This window comes from Castor canadensis, chromosome 7 (genome assembly GCF_047511655.1).
Source record: "Castor canadensis chromosome 7, mCasCan1.hap1v2, whole genome shotgun sequence".
In the NCBI taxonomy this organism is placed as follows: Eukaryota; Metazoa; Chordata; class Mammalia; order Rodentia; family Castoridae; genus Castor; species Castor canadensis.
The window spans coordinates 82,951,552-82,968,234 of NC_133392.1; the positions used below are offsets into that span (position 1 = coordinate 82,951,552).

The 16,683-nt window shown below is 36.4% G+C and overlaps 1 pseudogene; it reads left to right on the top strand.

Annotated features, from left to right (window-relative positions):
* Positions 1-14,844: 14,844 nt before the first annotated feature.
* On the top strand, positions 14,845-15,902 carry LOC109674845 (RNA-binding motif, single-stranded-interacting protein 1 pseudogene; annotated as a pseudogene).
* The last annotated feature ends 781 nt before the right edge of the window (positions 15,903-16,683 follow it).

Consider the following 16,683-nt stretch of genomic DNA (forward strand, 5'->3'; position numbering starts at 1 on the left):
AACCAAAAAAGGCTAATTGTTACCCTGACATGATTGTTAGGATGAGCTGCATCATGTTTTTTTCTTTCTAGACTCCTCTATCAAGGGACATAAGGAAGTTTTGGATCATTTACTTTTCTCCTCATTGAGTGTATAGCTCAGGATAGGAAGGCTCAGGGGCCTTGGGTATTGTGCTTACATTAACACAACAGGAATTATTCAGTCTAGGGTTCTTGTATAAATTTTCCTGAAGGTGTGGACATAAGGGGGTTTTCCACATTTTTATAAGATAGTATTGTTCTCACTGGAAAATAATTCTGTAACTGAGAGACCCATTCTCTGACCAATTTTACTAGCACCCTACTTTGTACTATGGCCAGGTATTGTTACAAAGGAGGGCTAGTCTCTTTTTCTTGAGCATCTCTGACTTGAATGGACTCTATTTACCATTAAACACCCAATGGGCAAATCCTTTGGAATACCAAGAGTGTATCCTATAGGTCTGCCTTATGCAGTGGAAAAAGAGTGAGATGAAGCGTCTTGTGAGACAAAAATAAAGGCACAATACTTTCTTGTGCTACTTTTTGCCATATACAAAAATTCAATGTAGATTCTGAGTCCTTGAAGTACTCACAAAACAAATTTTTATAAATTCTCACCAGCCAAAGTCTACACAAAGTTACTAGAAACCATACCAAAACCTGTGAAGATTTCAGAAACCAACATAAAAACTACTCAGTAGTGTATATATATAACCTATTGCTCAAAACAAATTTTCTGAAACCAGACCAATGCCACAAAAATCAAGGTGAGGTGTAACTGATCTTTCATTCCAATGTGGAATCTACAGAACCAAAACTCACCAAATGTCCAAAACTCTCACACAACACACTACTGACGTACTTGTAGCTATACAAAGTAAAGATCCTTAGACTGGCATAAAACCCCAAAGCTGCTTCACAAACCAAGATGAAAAATCACTATTGTGGCTCATTCCAAAATCCCAAATAATGCTTTGAGGCATCTAACCTGTAACCAACCAAATGTTGTGAACCAATGCATACAAAGATGTGACCAGTCCACAGTCCAAACCAGTGATCAAGGCTGGGCCCCTACAAGTAGTAAATAAATGAGGACTACTTCAAAATAAAGAACAAATGACTCCAGTGGCAGGGGGAGGGTACTGCTGAAGGTGGCTAGGGCAGAACTATACCAATTGTGACTCACCCTGGAGCAAAGGTTCAGATGGCCACTGTCTCCCATGAAGAAGGTCTATGCTGATCAATCACCTGTTTTCTGGACCACAGAAGAAGGGATCCCATCTTAAGCCACATTACACCACAAACCAGCTGGCAAGTGTCCTTCTGCTCTCACCAGGTAGGAACTCAGGGTAGGTGAAGGGAAGTTCCTCCAGCTTATTCTGAGCACTTAGAAGATTTGTGTGCACACATCTTGGGGTCAAGTTAGATCTTGGGGTGATTGACAGTCTGTAGGGGCTGCTACAGCTCTTCCCTGGGTTTGGAGCATATGACATAATCCAGCCAAAAATCTGATGGTCTGCAGTCAGTCAGAGGCCATTCCAGCTGACAGTCTCTCCCCTTCCTGCTGTGGGCTAATGTCTGCCAATGTCCCTGCCAGCTGCTTATGGGCCTGATGCTGCCCTGCCCATGGATCCAGCTATTAAGAGAATTGCTTGTCCTCCCTGCTCCTGCTGTTGCCTCCACTTCCACCTTGGCTGCATCTCTTCTCTGAGTTACTAGTTCACTGCTGTACTAAAGAGAATCTGAAGTATGCAAACCACTTGAGAGAAGTTATTTTGAACTTATGTTGTAAAATCAAGGGGCAGCACTACACAGAAGCATGTCTCCCATCTGCTCACAAGTGAGCAATCAACCTTCCTTCTTGAATAGCCTGAGGAAAGCAAGACAGGGAAAGACAGGAAAGGTGGGAAGGGGATTAAGGCGGGGAGAATTACTACCCATAGCAATCCCTTCATGCAAATGAAGGAATTTGTTGGCATCTCTAACAGGTCACCTAGAGAAGATAGTGTCCTCCCCCGTGGCCTGGAATTGGATACAAGGTGTTCTAAAGTTCACTTAGGCTTGTGGTGACAAAAGTCCGGTGCAAGCTGCTTGCTGGGCACTACTTTCTGGAGATGGAGTCATTCTTTGGCATCAAAGAATCTGGTTCTAACATGAGGGAAATATGGCTGCCTAGCTAGGAGTCCTTTGTTCAAAAAAGCTATGGTCATAGGAAAGGGTCTAACAGCTGCCAACCCTCCCCAATTCCCAATATATTAACACATTTAAAGAAGAAAAATAAAAACAGTAAGAGATGCTTACAATCAATACTAATCATTAACAGTGCTTTAACAGTGTTTACCAGTGTATTTCAGAGTGTTCTAACAATTCTTAACTCCTGCCCCAGGACAGGAGTCCTGTCCTCAGAGGCCCAGAGGTGTGGGTCCCTCTGTTACAAATGAGACAGGAGTACCACTTCTAAGTGTATATCCAAAGGAAATAAAGTCACTAGAGTATCTGCACGCTCATATTCACTGCAGCATTACTCAAAATACCAGGATAAGGGAATGACCTAATTGTCTATAGGTGGATGAATAAAAAATCAAAGCACTCACATTCTAATGCCATTCCTTGTTTTTAAGAAAGGCCACAATTCTACCATTTGTGAAAACTTATGTCCAGAAGGCTGGATTTTTAAGGACATTTCACATAGCCTAACAAAGAAAAACATCATCTTATTTCATTTTCATATATTCTAACAAAGTCAAACTTACAGAAGCAGAGAACAACATGGCCCATTGCCAGGTTGTGGGAAATGGGGAGATGTGGATCAAAGGGAACAAACATACAGTTTAAGATAAGTTCTGGAGGCCTAATGTACAGCATGATGAGTCAAACTTGTAATGATGCATTTTGTAACTGAAATCTGCTCATAGATTTGAAGTGTCCTCACCACAGCAGGAAAAAAGGAAACAGCTGGGATGTAGCTCAGACACAGAACCCCAGGCCACACTCTTGTTAAGCAATGTTCTATCCCCACCCATCATAAGGTAATTGTAAAGTGACTGTGGTGTTCATACAGAATACACACACATGTCAAATCACTAAGTACATACTGAATGTGAACAAGTTTCATTTGTCAACGTTGCCACAATGAATGTGAAAAATAAGGAAAAAACTACTTCCTGAATTTAAACACACTCAAAATATATTGAGGTTTGTCCTAAATTAATAGCAAGCTTTCATAGGACAGAAATATTTTTAAATAGTCGTCAATGTAATTGCCTGAATTTTCAAAACCTTTCAGTTTCAAAGCTTAAATGGTACTGGGTCTTCATAGTTAAACTTTTTTTTTATAAATTAAAGTCACAAATTGGGATATCTTTTCACATTAACATTTTAGCACCAATTATATATCACTCATTGTTAATACTACTGAAAAAGAATGGTCCTTGTCCTCTATCATACTGACATGGACCTGAAGGACATAGATTTCAAAATAGTGCAAGGTTTTTTAAAAATATTCTAACACAAACAAAATACATGTATCAAAGGGCTCCTAAGTCTTAACACATTATAATAACCTGATTCAAAATCCACATCAAGCAACACCAAAACTTACATTTTTGGAGAATTTCTGATATGACCAGGATCAAAACACACTGCCTATGATTGGAAAAATTAAACAACACAGACCTGGTATTCTCAATTAATGTGGAATATACAGCAAATGCTAGGTTTAATATGGCAATTATCTTACTAAAACTGCAGTTATGAACCTTAACATAAGAGAGGTTAACAGAGAACAGAGGAGAACTGAGTTTTTTCATCTGAAACTTACTCATATAGTTAAGGAAACATAGTCCAAAAGAGAAGCAGAATACAGAGTTCACTAGGGGAAATGCTGCCATCTATTCAACAAATCAACAGGATGACTTTTGTTACTTCTGTCTTGGAAGAATTTCATAGCCAACATAAATGAATTCAGGATGGCAGAAGAAATCTGAGTCAACAAAAGCCTGTAAACTTGAACTTCAGTCTGGACATAGATAACACTGATCTAGTTTTTGCTTCTTTCCACTGAAAACAAACCCCTAAAATAATATTAAAAACCACCCAAAGAACTGTGAAGTGTAGTAAGAAGAAACAATATGGTAGCAGAACATCTTAGTGTCCCTCTCCAACACAAAATGACAGCAGTTGTTCCAAACCTGGTAACATTAGGAGACAGACATATTCCTCCTCGAATTGGATTGGATCTCTCTGACAACACAAAGTGAGCCTCAATGTCCAGGCATGACCTGAGGGTGACAGATGTGGAGCCCTGAGTCCATAGACAAGGCAATGGAACCACACATCTCCAAGCCAGGCTCAAAACTCCCTTTCCTGAGATGCTGCTACAGCCAGGCATTTCCCACAGGAGGAACATGGCTCAACTGTAGCCTATTCCAGGGAGATATAAATGCATGAATATGTTACACTTTTCTCTCATCCAGTCCTGCTGTCCAGCTAGCTCCTTCCTTCCAGGTCTCTGTGCTTCTTCATGGAGTGAGGACAGTAAGGAAGGGAGCATCTAGGGAAGCCAGGCTCTATTAGGGCACAGGTGCCTTGCCCAAGTCTTCCCTCCAGATTAAAAAGGAAAATTATGATTATCTTGTTGATAATCCTTCTAAGAAGGCCTCACTTGGTTTAGTAAGCTTTGTATACAACTTCACATCATTGCCTATGTCCCATAAATCTTTTGAAGGAAAACTCCTATCTACTGTCTGCCATCTGCAACCATTAACCCAGAAGTATTATATCTTTGCCCAATGCCCATTATCTCCTTGCCCAGAATTGAGTATATTTATTCCAGACCTTCTTTCAGCTACTCTGAATATGTAGGTGACAAAGCTGTACCAAAGGTCCATGATCTTTTCAGATGTGTCATTTATAGGAAGGTGAGGCCTCATTTCTAGGGGAAAAAGCCGTAGCACCCTTGGGTATCCTCCACTGAAAATACCTACAAGACCCCTCTCCAACAATAAAAATATCATGCTCTCTGACAGTGACCAGGAATGATCTGCTTTTTGTAGACACCCTTTTGAAGCTGCATTATTATATTATTATTATTATCATTATTATTTTTTTTTCAGCCTTTGTGTACTGGGCTGAATTGGTTTGAATATCTGCTTAGAGGATTTTGCCAGGAAAAACAGCTGTAATAGATCCATACCTATATGAGTCAGCTCATCAAATAATCCTTGAGCATTTGTAGACCACAGGTTTCATCAGATGGGCAGGGCAGTGGGAGATTTGGGTCATGGTTGGGTAATAATATAAGACAGTGCAGGTTGCTAAAAGTCTTCTCACCCTCCCATAGAATCTCTGTGGAAATTCTGGGATAGGAATGAGAGAGCTTAGAATATCTTCGTTAGGTACCTTGTTTTTACAAGTGAGACTTTCAAGAGTCATGAATAGTCCCAATCCTCTGCAGGGACTTGAAAGCTATTTACTGAATTCTCAGTTCTAATATCTTCACAGATCCTTTCTCAGTAAACTGTGGCATTTGAGGTCAGTTAATTACATACATGGTACTGAAGGCTGTACTAATGTCTTATACTTTTCTATGCTCATCTCCAGACTATGAAAACAAATTTCACCATTCAAATAGTCATCCTTGCATAGAATTATCTTCTTTCTTGGTTCATTTCAAAGGTCATGCTTCAGGACTTGTCTTGAGTGTATTTGTAAATGTGTTGGGAGAATTAAAATATATCCTGAATAAATAAACACAAACAGTAGAGAAATCTTACACATAAGACAAAATCATTGAGTTCCTCATTAATATAAGTAGAGGAATAAGTAATGACAATTGCCTGCTGTGCTACCAAATAAAAGCCTAAAGTAATTCTCTAGCAACACTTGCTTTCAGTTAACTTAAATCATTAATTTTCCAGGTTTCACAGCTCAGAAACACATTATTAAACTCTCAGCAAATTTTCTGTAAGTAGCACTTCTGCCAAGGGGGTTATGATGGTAAGAGTAATTTGTTACCGTTCAGGTATGTGATACAGCTTTTCCTGAGAACACTAACTCCTCATTAAGACTTACAGATGTCCAATAGGGTGGCTGGTACAAGTTGAAAAAGCCCAATGTCTCTGTTCTCATGTTTTATATGTCTTTTTTTTCTGTTTTAACTCTTTGTTATAAAAAGGCTAAACAAAATTTTAAGTTTAAGAAGTTCCTAAAACTTTAGCTTTTGCCTGCTATCTCAGAAAAAAAACAAACACTACTTGAAGGTTTCAAATTGCAAGATAAACCTCTGAGGTGGATTTCTTCTCATTCTTATAGTAAAAGATCTTGTGTATCACTGTTCAATGAGCATTTAAACCTCTGGGAAATACCAATATCCAAACCTCTGGGAAACTGAAAATTATGCATAGTGACAATATAGAATTTAACTCAAAAGTGTGATTTAAGATAACACATTGTGACTTAAATATGTGTGAAAAAGTGGTCAGGGGATAGGTTTTCTTTTTTTACAAACACCTGCTGCACAATGGAGTTTTATACAGCCATAAAGAAGAATGAAATTATTTTGCTTACAGGTAAATGGATGGAGCTGGTGAACTTCAAGATAAGCAAAGTAAGCCTGGTTCAAAAAGTGAAAGTTTCCACGTTTCCCCTCATATGTGGAAGCTGGAACTAAAAACCAAATATGTGTGTGTGTGTGTGTGTGTGTGTGTGTGTGTGTGTGTATAGTGAGAGAGAAAATAAAATTGTTAATGAGTCTGTCTGAGTGGACAATGGGAGGCAAGAGAGGGAAAGAAGATGTTTGAATATGATATAATGTACTGTGCTGTTGAATATTAGCATGCACGGTAATAGAGAATGCATATGTAACTGAGGTGTTAATTTGATTAAAGCACTGTATATATAAATATCTGAGTACCAAGGCAAAACTCCCTTGGACTACCAATATATACTTTCAGAAAATGAAAGGCAAGTGGGTAAAATACCCAAGTGGGTGGGTACCGCTTGGAAGTGGGTAGGTAAAATGAAAGGGTGATTTGGGTGAATATGGTTGATGTATTCTGTAATCAAATATGAAAATAGGAGAATGAAACTTGTTGAAATTGTTCTAAGAAGCGAGGGAGTGGGAGAATTTTGGAGGGGTTAAATCTAAGATATATTTTAAGGACATATATAAAAATCACCAAGTATCCCCCTGTACAGATTATATGCTAATAAATTAAAAAAAGAAACATCCACTGGCAATGGAGAGGAAGAAAATATATGTTAAATTCTGAGCATGGCTATAGAATTACCCTGTGTGATTTTTGCAAATTAGCTCCTTCCAGAGCTTTAGAGATTTCCATAGACTTCAAGCCTGACAGGTGGCTTGGTGGGAGGAAGAAGTAGTTTTTGATTTCTGTATACATATCAAATAAATATACGACTATATACATATATACACAAAGTTATTTACATCATATACAACACATGATTTATGTTTATATGTTTGTAAATATTGCGCATATTTTATTTATGCATTTAAAATTATATATTTTACATGAATTATAAATATGTATGTAAAGTCTTGAGCCAGGAAGAATCCATAATCAAATGGCTATGGCTTTCCACATGCTGAGATTTCACTTACAACATCCTGAATGTTCATCAGAAACACTCACACAGGTTCTTCCTTTCCTAGCCTCCACAGTGGAGAGGAAGGAGAAGATACAGCAATCTTTTTATAACCATGTGTTTATTAGTTATGTGAGATGCACAATAAATGAAAAGGAAATAATACATTGCAATGGGTCAGGAGAGACAAGTTAGAAACTGTAAATACATACATGTGTGTGTATATATATATATATATATATATTTCCTCTAAGAAATATTCACGAAGTTATATTGTCAAGCAGAAAAAAAGGAGGAACAAGACAAAACATATTTAACAAATTGACAATGAAAATTTGAAAATTCCATTCTATTTTATTAAAGAAAATTTAAAATTTTTGTTATATTTAGAATGTAGTTTTTAGTATAATAAGGGCTCATAAGGTACATATGTTTTTAAGAAATTAAGTACAAACCACTATCTACTAATTGAATATTCCCTTTTATATTTATGAAATTGTAAATTAGAATTTTTTAAATGTCAATATCTTCATAACACAAATAGCAAATGTTCTACATTGTAGATAGGATCAACATTTTCACACTTCATCGTCAAAAGTACTTTCAGTTCTGAAAATGGGTTCTGAGGCTTGGGATGTTAAAATAACTTTCTTCTTATGGACTACTAGACAGAAACATTTAAACCTAAGCATATCAGGGAAGAAACATTCTACGTAAACTTCCAGAGAGTTGACGTTGGAAACAATATTAACATTTCTCAGTAACTATAAATAAACTAGGAAGTTCAAATGTATGCTGAACTTATGCCATGTAACTGTATAAGTAAATATAATTTGAAAAAATAGCATTCAGTGTTTCAATTAGGCATGGATCCCAGAATTTTTATCTGCCAATACCAAAACCAATCTCACAAATTTCACTGAGAAAATTTCCATTATCATGCTGAGTTATCAGTTTATGGTTTTTTTATCTAACAATTGACACTAAATTGCAATGCTTATTAGCTACGTTTTTTCTGATGCTTAGGATTTCCATACTCAAAGTTAAAACTAAACTATCAGGTGTAAGTTACAGAAAGAAAAAAACACAGACAAAACATCATATTAAAAGTTTAAAATTATATAGCATGCACTATTCAGAAATACAAAATACTAATTACTCATAAGTATTCAGGAACTTTTCCCAACTACAAAGGTTGAAATGTCATTTTCCTTCACTAGGTGATTAGATTGCCCACTTTTTACAATGAAAATTGCATTCATTTTTGAGCTTTAGGGCTTTAGATGTCTAAAGCAGTTGGAATTACCAAGTACCATTATGAAGCATGCTATTTCATGTACTCTCAAAATTAATTGTGGTTTAGCTAAAGGTCAGATATTGATTTTACATGCACAAAGCCCTTTTCTAGTAAAGTGGAATACTTGACAGTGAATATGTATTATATGTAAGGCAATTATGAATGTCTGTTTTTCAATGAGGTTCAGGTAACTTTTTAAAATTTCATTTTATTGTGCTGGGAAGGGGTATAATGTGGCATTTACAAAATTTCTTACAATATATCAAATATATCACACTTGAAATCACCCCCTCTTTTATTCCCTTTATCCTCTCTCCCCCACTTCAAGGAAAGACCCTAATGATAACTTCTCCAGAGCCCTAAATGAACAGGGACTGAAATAATGACCAACCAAGCCCCACTTGACACTGCAAGGCACACTGTAACTGTGACTTTTTAATTATGTATACCTTTGATCCCTGCCCTAATTCTTTGTCTATTTAAAGCTAAAACTCTCAACTTTGTACCAGACATGACCAGAGATGGTTTTAGTGTTGATTTTGCCTCTGCCCTGACATGGTCACTGACCTTGTAATAAGCCTGATTTTTCTGTCCTTTCCACAGCTCTTTATTTGGCACATAGAGGCAAGGGGCCAGACATGGCATTTGAAGTGCCAAGAGTTTGGGCCTTGAGTCTGAAACTCCAGTTTTGCTCTCAGCCAGGGAGATCAGAACACCCTTCATCTCTGGATCTCCAAACTCCAAAGGGCTCCACTCTTCAGTTGCTAAGTGAGCAATGACCCATAGAATGAGTGTGGATCCAGGAAAATAGCTGCACTATAGACTCAGATTCACAGATTCATTGTACTTAGGTGGGAGTGGTTGCTGCACTACAGAGTATACGTCAAGTGTCAGTCTTCAGGTGTGTTAGTAAATGGAAAGCAAGCAGACCTGTGTGAAATGAGAAGAGGTAGTGCTAGACAGAGAAATGTGAGGCCAAGGGGCAAAGGATCATCCAGAGCCCTATGTCTTACCCATGAGCGCAGTCTGCTTGGGTTGACAGATTCGTGCACTCTTAGAGGATCAAAGAGATTGTGGGAAGAAGCCATGGTCAGGAATTTCCAATGTTGAAACAATACTGCCCCTCTAGTGAGGAGCAATCCAGCCTGGGGTCCTTAGGAGTAGTTTGGGTTGTGTCCTACACTCTTCACATCAGTGAGCCTGCATGTGGTGTAGCACACATGGGATTTCAGCTCAGAGATACCCAGGTCGGAACTCATTCTGCAAACAACACTTCTGATCTAAGAGTTTTGGAATTCAGAGAGGAAAAGAGCTGCCCCCAACCCAAGTGACAATCCTGAGGAGAAAAGTCCATTGCCCTCCTCAGCAAGGAAGAAATATTGACCTGTTTGCTCCTTTCTTGAGATTTTCTTTGGTTTATCCATCTCTGTACTTAGTTTCTTAGGTTTTTCCTCACTACTATTTTCTATTACTTCTTCCCATATACTTGTCTTCTATTGTTACCCTGCTTCTTCTCTTTTTCCTTTCTCCACCATTTTATTAATTATAAATACCTTTAGCTCTAATAATTTTTTATCTCCTACAGTAACCAAGAAGTGTTGACACTTCTTTATTTCCTCCTTAAGGCAAACATTGTTGATATTTCTAGATGATTTTTCTTTTCACTACATGTAAATATCAGTTTGTTTTCAATTTGTTTTTGTAACTGGTGACTGATTTCTCTTCTCTGAGTAGCAGTAGGGATCATAACTCTAAGATTATAGACTCAGAAGAAGACTGCTCATGGAAAAGACCCCATAAAATAGATTTAAACAATGTTAAAGAAATATCCATCCCCCAGACATGAAAATTACAAAGTAGAAACATAAGAATCACAGAAAAGCAAAGCAATTTGATTTCTCAAAAAAGCCTGTAACTCCTTAATAATTATGTACCAAAATGGTTGAAAATGCTAAATAATTCAAAAGTCTACGTTAAAAATGATCAGTGATCTTGAAGAGGATTCAAACTAACAAATGAATGAAGTAAGAAGGCCAATTCTAGTCCTAGAAAAAAAGGGAGCAATGGAGATGATAAATTCAGCAAGGAAAGTGAGACTCTGAGAACATTAAAAAAAATCAAACAAACACTTCTCTCCAGGACTAAATGCCTTCACTGCTGATTTATATCAAACTTACATAGAAGTACTAATGTCAATTCTTCTCAAATTATTCAAAAAATTGAAATGAAGAAACATTTCCAAATTAATTATTTGAGGCCATTATTATTCTCATACCAAAAGCAGACAAGAACAAAAGAACACCAAAAATAAGAAAACTATGATTCAATATCCTTGATGAACATAGATGTAAAAATATTCAACTAAAGCAGGAGAAGTATTTGGTAAAATTCGACATCACTTTATCATGAACCACTGAAAGAGAATTTAGGTAAGAAAGATAATACATGAAGGTAATAAAGACTCTATGTAAAAAATCGACAGCATGAATCATTCCAAATAAGGAAAAATTGAAGGCATTTCTTCTAAGATCCAGAACAAGGTAGGATTGTCAACTCTCATCACTCTTTTTCCGTGTAGTACTGAAAGTTTAAGACAAAGCAAATAGGCAAGGGAATATATTAAATTGTATGTAAATAGGTTGGGAGTAAATCAAATTTTCCCTGTTTACAAATGTGACAATACTAAATATGCCAAAACCTACAGACTTTAACCATCATCTATTGTAATTTACAAGTGAATTTAGTAAAGTTTCATGTTACAAAGCCAACACAATTATGAGCTGCTGCAAAAGAAACCATGCAAACAATTTAATTCACAAAAGTTACAAAAATCCATATTAATAAATTTATCCAAGAAACTCACAACTTTCAACAATGCAAATGACAAAACACTGATGAAACTCATTGAAGAAGACACAAAAACAACTGGAAAGACATTTAGATTCATAGATGGGAAGAAATAATATTGTGAAAGTGTCCATACTACCTAAAGCAATTTACAGATTCAATGCAATCTCCACACAAATACCATAATATACTTCACAAACCAAGAAAAAATAATCCTACAACTGATGTAGAAGCACAAATACCCTAAATAACCAAAGCACACATGAGGAAAAATAATGAACCTAGTGGCATCACATTAAATGGTTTCAAGACATACGTCAGAGCCATCATAACAAAAATAAATCACAGTACTGGCATCAATACAGACACAGAGACCTATGGAACAGAACAGAGACCTGAGAAATAAACACCCATTGACATCCAACTGACTTTCAACAAAGGCACTATAAGCACACATTGGAGCAAATTTAGTCTCTTCAATAAACTGTGCTGGGAAAAGTAGATATCCACATTCAGAAGACGGAAATATAAACCCTGTTTCTCACCATGTTCAGAAATCAACTGAAAACAGATTGAAGAGTTAAATGTACAACTTGATACTATGAAACTACTGGAAATCATGGGAGAAATTTCAAGATTCCAATAAGGGAAATGAAATTTTGGAGATGACCCCAAAAGTGTAAGACATAAAAGAAAATAGAGAAAATGGATTACATCAAAGTAGAAAGGTTTTTTGTTTTGTTTTGTTTTGTTGTTTTGGTGATACTGGAGTTTGAACTCAAGACCTCAGGCTTGCTAGGCAGGCATTCTATCACTTGAGAGTCTCTAGCAGCCTCTAAAATAGAAAGATTTGATGTCAAAGGAAACTGTCAAGAAGAAACAGTCTACATACAATAGAAAATCTTTTCTAGGTAATCATTTGATAAAGGTTTAATATCCATAATACAGAAGGAACTCAAAACCCTTAGCATCAAAACAGTAAATCATCTGATTTAAAATGGGCAAATAATCTGAAAAGACATTCTTTTGAAATAAGATTTACAGATGACAGCTGAATAGATAAAACCTTGTCCATATCATCAAATGTCAGAGAAATGCTATTTGCAACCACAATAAGATAGCACTTCCTACCAGTCAAAATGGCTCATACCACAAACACAAAATCAACACATGCTGGCAAGGACATGACCAAAAAGATATTCTCACACACTTTTGATGGGAATGTAAATTGCTATTAAACCACATAGAAAAGTTAGGGGTTGTCTCGGTGCTTCACTCCTGGAGCACAGGAGGACTATAATTGAAGGCCAACTCTGGCAAAGCCATACCAGGTCGTCTTCTCAGTCAATAAGCCAGGCATAGATAAATAAATAACAAAAAAATAAAATTAGTTGAAAGTCTACATCCTCAATATATTAAGTTCAGTGCACACACATTTTGGAGAGGTTGTATTTTTAGCTTTAAAATTATTTTTCTATGTGTTTATCAGAACTTTAAGCATTAATTAGAAATTTTTCATTTCCTCTGTATGAAAACTTTAAAACATAAAGTAAAGGTATATAGAATATAATTTGAATCTAGTAACAGAAATTTTTTTTGATGTGATTGGGGTTTGAACTCAGGGATTCACAGTTACAAAGTTCATGCTGTAACACATGAGCCACACCTGCAGCCCATTTTGCTCTGATTAAGTTGTAGGTAGGGTTGCCTGAATTACTTGCACAGCCTGGCCTAGAACTGTGATCCTACCTGTCTCAGCCTCCCAAGTAGCTAGGATTATATGCATGAGCCACTGGCACCTTGCTAGGAACAGAATTTTTAAATAAACTATACCATGAACAACCTAGAGCATTCTGTGTTTTAAAAAATGGTAAGATTTTTTAGTAAAATTATCTATTATGAATTACTGGCATTAAATAGATATATATTAAATGGCTATTCTCTAGTTTTCCCAATATCTACAAACAATGTAAGTGTTTATACTTTTGCAATTTACTATAAAATTTAGAATTATATAATAATAATTTCTTCTTCAAAGTGCATTAAAGAATAATAGACTTTTGGTTTTGCATCATAAAATGATATTTCAGAAACCTCATAATCAATTATCAAACCTACTTATTAGAAGAAAATAGGAGCAATTCATATTTCTAAATAGCTTCTTAAAAATGGTTGCCATTATATTATTTACTGTATTCATCTATCCTACTATCAGAAGAGTAGTAAAATAAACTGTCAGAGAATTATTTTCCACTCCTGTAAAATAAAGTATTAAATGTAATTTTGGTATATGTAAATGCTTTGAAATCCAGTCTAATAAATATAATATGTGCAAAGGAATTTCAAAATAATGCTATTAAAATAGTTTGTTTAATATTAACAAGTGAAATAACATCTGGGCTTTACCCCTGGAGGGAAGGAGTCAAAGACAAGTTATAATTTATCACAGCTATTTTCAAAACAAAACTTAACCATGTCACTAATACACAACATAATGCTTCACTAATCTACTTTACATATTTAAATAAAACTTTAAAAACAACCGTCCTAAGCCTAGGAAGCAGATGTAATAGAATTCAACAAATGTAATAAAAATTGATCTCTCCCCAAAAATTATTCATATTGAAACCAAGATTGTATGAGAACTGCATAATTACTCATATTAAGTCTCTGAGTGTGTATTTTTCTACTTGTCTTCATTGAATAGTTTTCACAATGGGAACAACAACTAAAGAGTTTCAGATCCTCTTAATTTCAAAAACATTGTGCATTTAAGTTTTTGGTATGACTTCAACTTTTGAGGGATAAGCAAATATTCTGTAATTTGTAATTGCTTGAACAACACAAAAAACATGAGAGAATAAGATTACAGGATAAGCTGAGCCCCAGACCCCATTCACTGGAACCACCCTGCCCTGCCCATGCCTGTCCTCTCCCTCTTCACTCCATGCCCATGTCCTCCACTGCTGCCTGCACCTGCAGAGATGATCTTCCCCAGGGGCAATGTCGTCCCCAGGGCCAGTGATAACTGCAGGATGCCCTACCACAAGTAGCAGTCTCTGGTCCCAGTGCATGCCATGGCCCAGCACCACTAGCAATAATAACACTAGCAGCAGTAGCAATTCAGGATGGGATCAACTAAGCAAAACTCTATATCTGAGTCCTGCCCTCACACCACTGACCAGGACCTTGTGAAGCTCTGCTAACCATATGTAAAAATAGTCTCCACAAAGGCAATTTTGGATAAGACAACAAACAAATGCAAAGGTTGTCCTGCAGCAGATCAGAAAGTTGGGTGAGCACTGAAGACCAGTGGGGCTCAAGCTCAAATGGCAAGGCAACATGAGAAAGATCCTACAAACCTGTATATTTCTTATTTGTTACTGTCGATGGAAGAATAAGAATTTGAAAGTGTGCTCAAACTGTTTGGACAAGTTATTTCTACAATGACACTGCATGATTCCAGTAGCACAAGTCATGGTGTTGGCTTGGCGAGCATTGAAAAATACAAAGCTGTAATCCATCATTTTAATGGAAAATTCATTAAGACCCCACCATGAGGCTCTGCTCCTACAAAACATTTATTGTGCACGTTTGCAGATGGAGGACAGAAGAGACAGAATCTAAACATGTACATCCCTAATGGAAGACCATGGCATAGAGAAGGAAAGGCTGGACTGACATTCACTTCTGACCCAAGTACAGCTTCTATACAGAAGAGTCTTATCCTTTACCATACAGTATTGCTACAAACTGAATGATCACTCAAACTTCTCTTACACCCTACACTGCATCTTCTGTATCTGCCTACCAGTTGCAAAGTCCTTCTTGCATGCAGCCTCAACAACATATCCTATAGCACCCTGGTGCCATCTTAGCTCCCTTGGTTAGAACACACCATGTCACTATAGCCTGTGTCTATATTCAGCCCTCTGGCCAGCAGATAAGCCATCTTTCACTAGGTAGAATTTGGACATACATGCCTGCAATGTCAGACATGCAGGATGCCTATTTGCTACAGTACACATATGCAGACAGCAGTTCCTGTTGAAGAAGCAAGTGGTCAGCAGCAGATGGCTATAGAGATGTTTAGTGACAGTACTCCACATATCTTTCAACCAAATAAGTAACTGTGAGTTGTACAGAAGTGTGCTCTTACATGAAGAAGGATATGAAGACTGATCAATTATGTATTTTTCTGATTAATTGTGTGTTTTAAGAAATTATTGACAATTTTGTACCAGCTCTTGAAAATGTTATTTATAATGAAATCACCTAAATCTGTTTTTGCTGTAAGTTCTATATGTACATAGAACCCTTAAATTCATCTAGTGAATCTTACCCTAAACAGGTTTATGTTAGTAAAAAACATAAAAACAACTACACAAAATATTTTTAACAAATGTTATAATGCAAAACAGAAATGAAAAACACTTCAATTTTCTGGGTGTGCACAAAGAACATGAAGACTTATCCAAGTGCATGAATGGATTTGTGTGGCTTTGTTCAATTTGTGTTTTTTCAGCTGAATGAAATGGGCTTTCTGAAGTTTTAATTGTCTGACTTCACCCATGGTGTTCTGTATTGGCCGTGCAAATGTTGCTGTAATTCAGAGTTGTCATCAGTCTTTTTTTACCTTTCTGTTTTTCTTTCAACATAGTGTGAAGTGTTTTATACTTATCTATGAATTTCAATTTGTCTTACCTCTGGATGCTGTAGCTGTTTCAGTAAAAGTTAGTTCAAAGTAATGTAGAAAGCTTTGATCAAATGAGATGGTCTATTATGCCTTGTAAAACAGAAGCATAGGGCTTTTAAAAGGTAGTCAATAAAAGTTGTTGAAATTTTGACTTTTTAAAATATGTAGTAGGTGTTTTTAATGATTTTTCACATTATGTGTAAGGTAGTGTAATG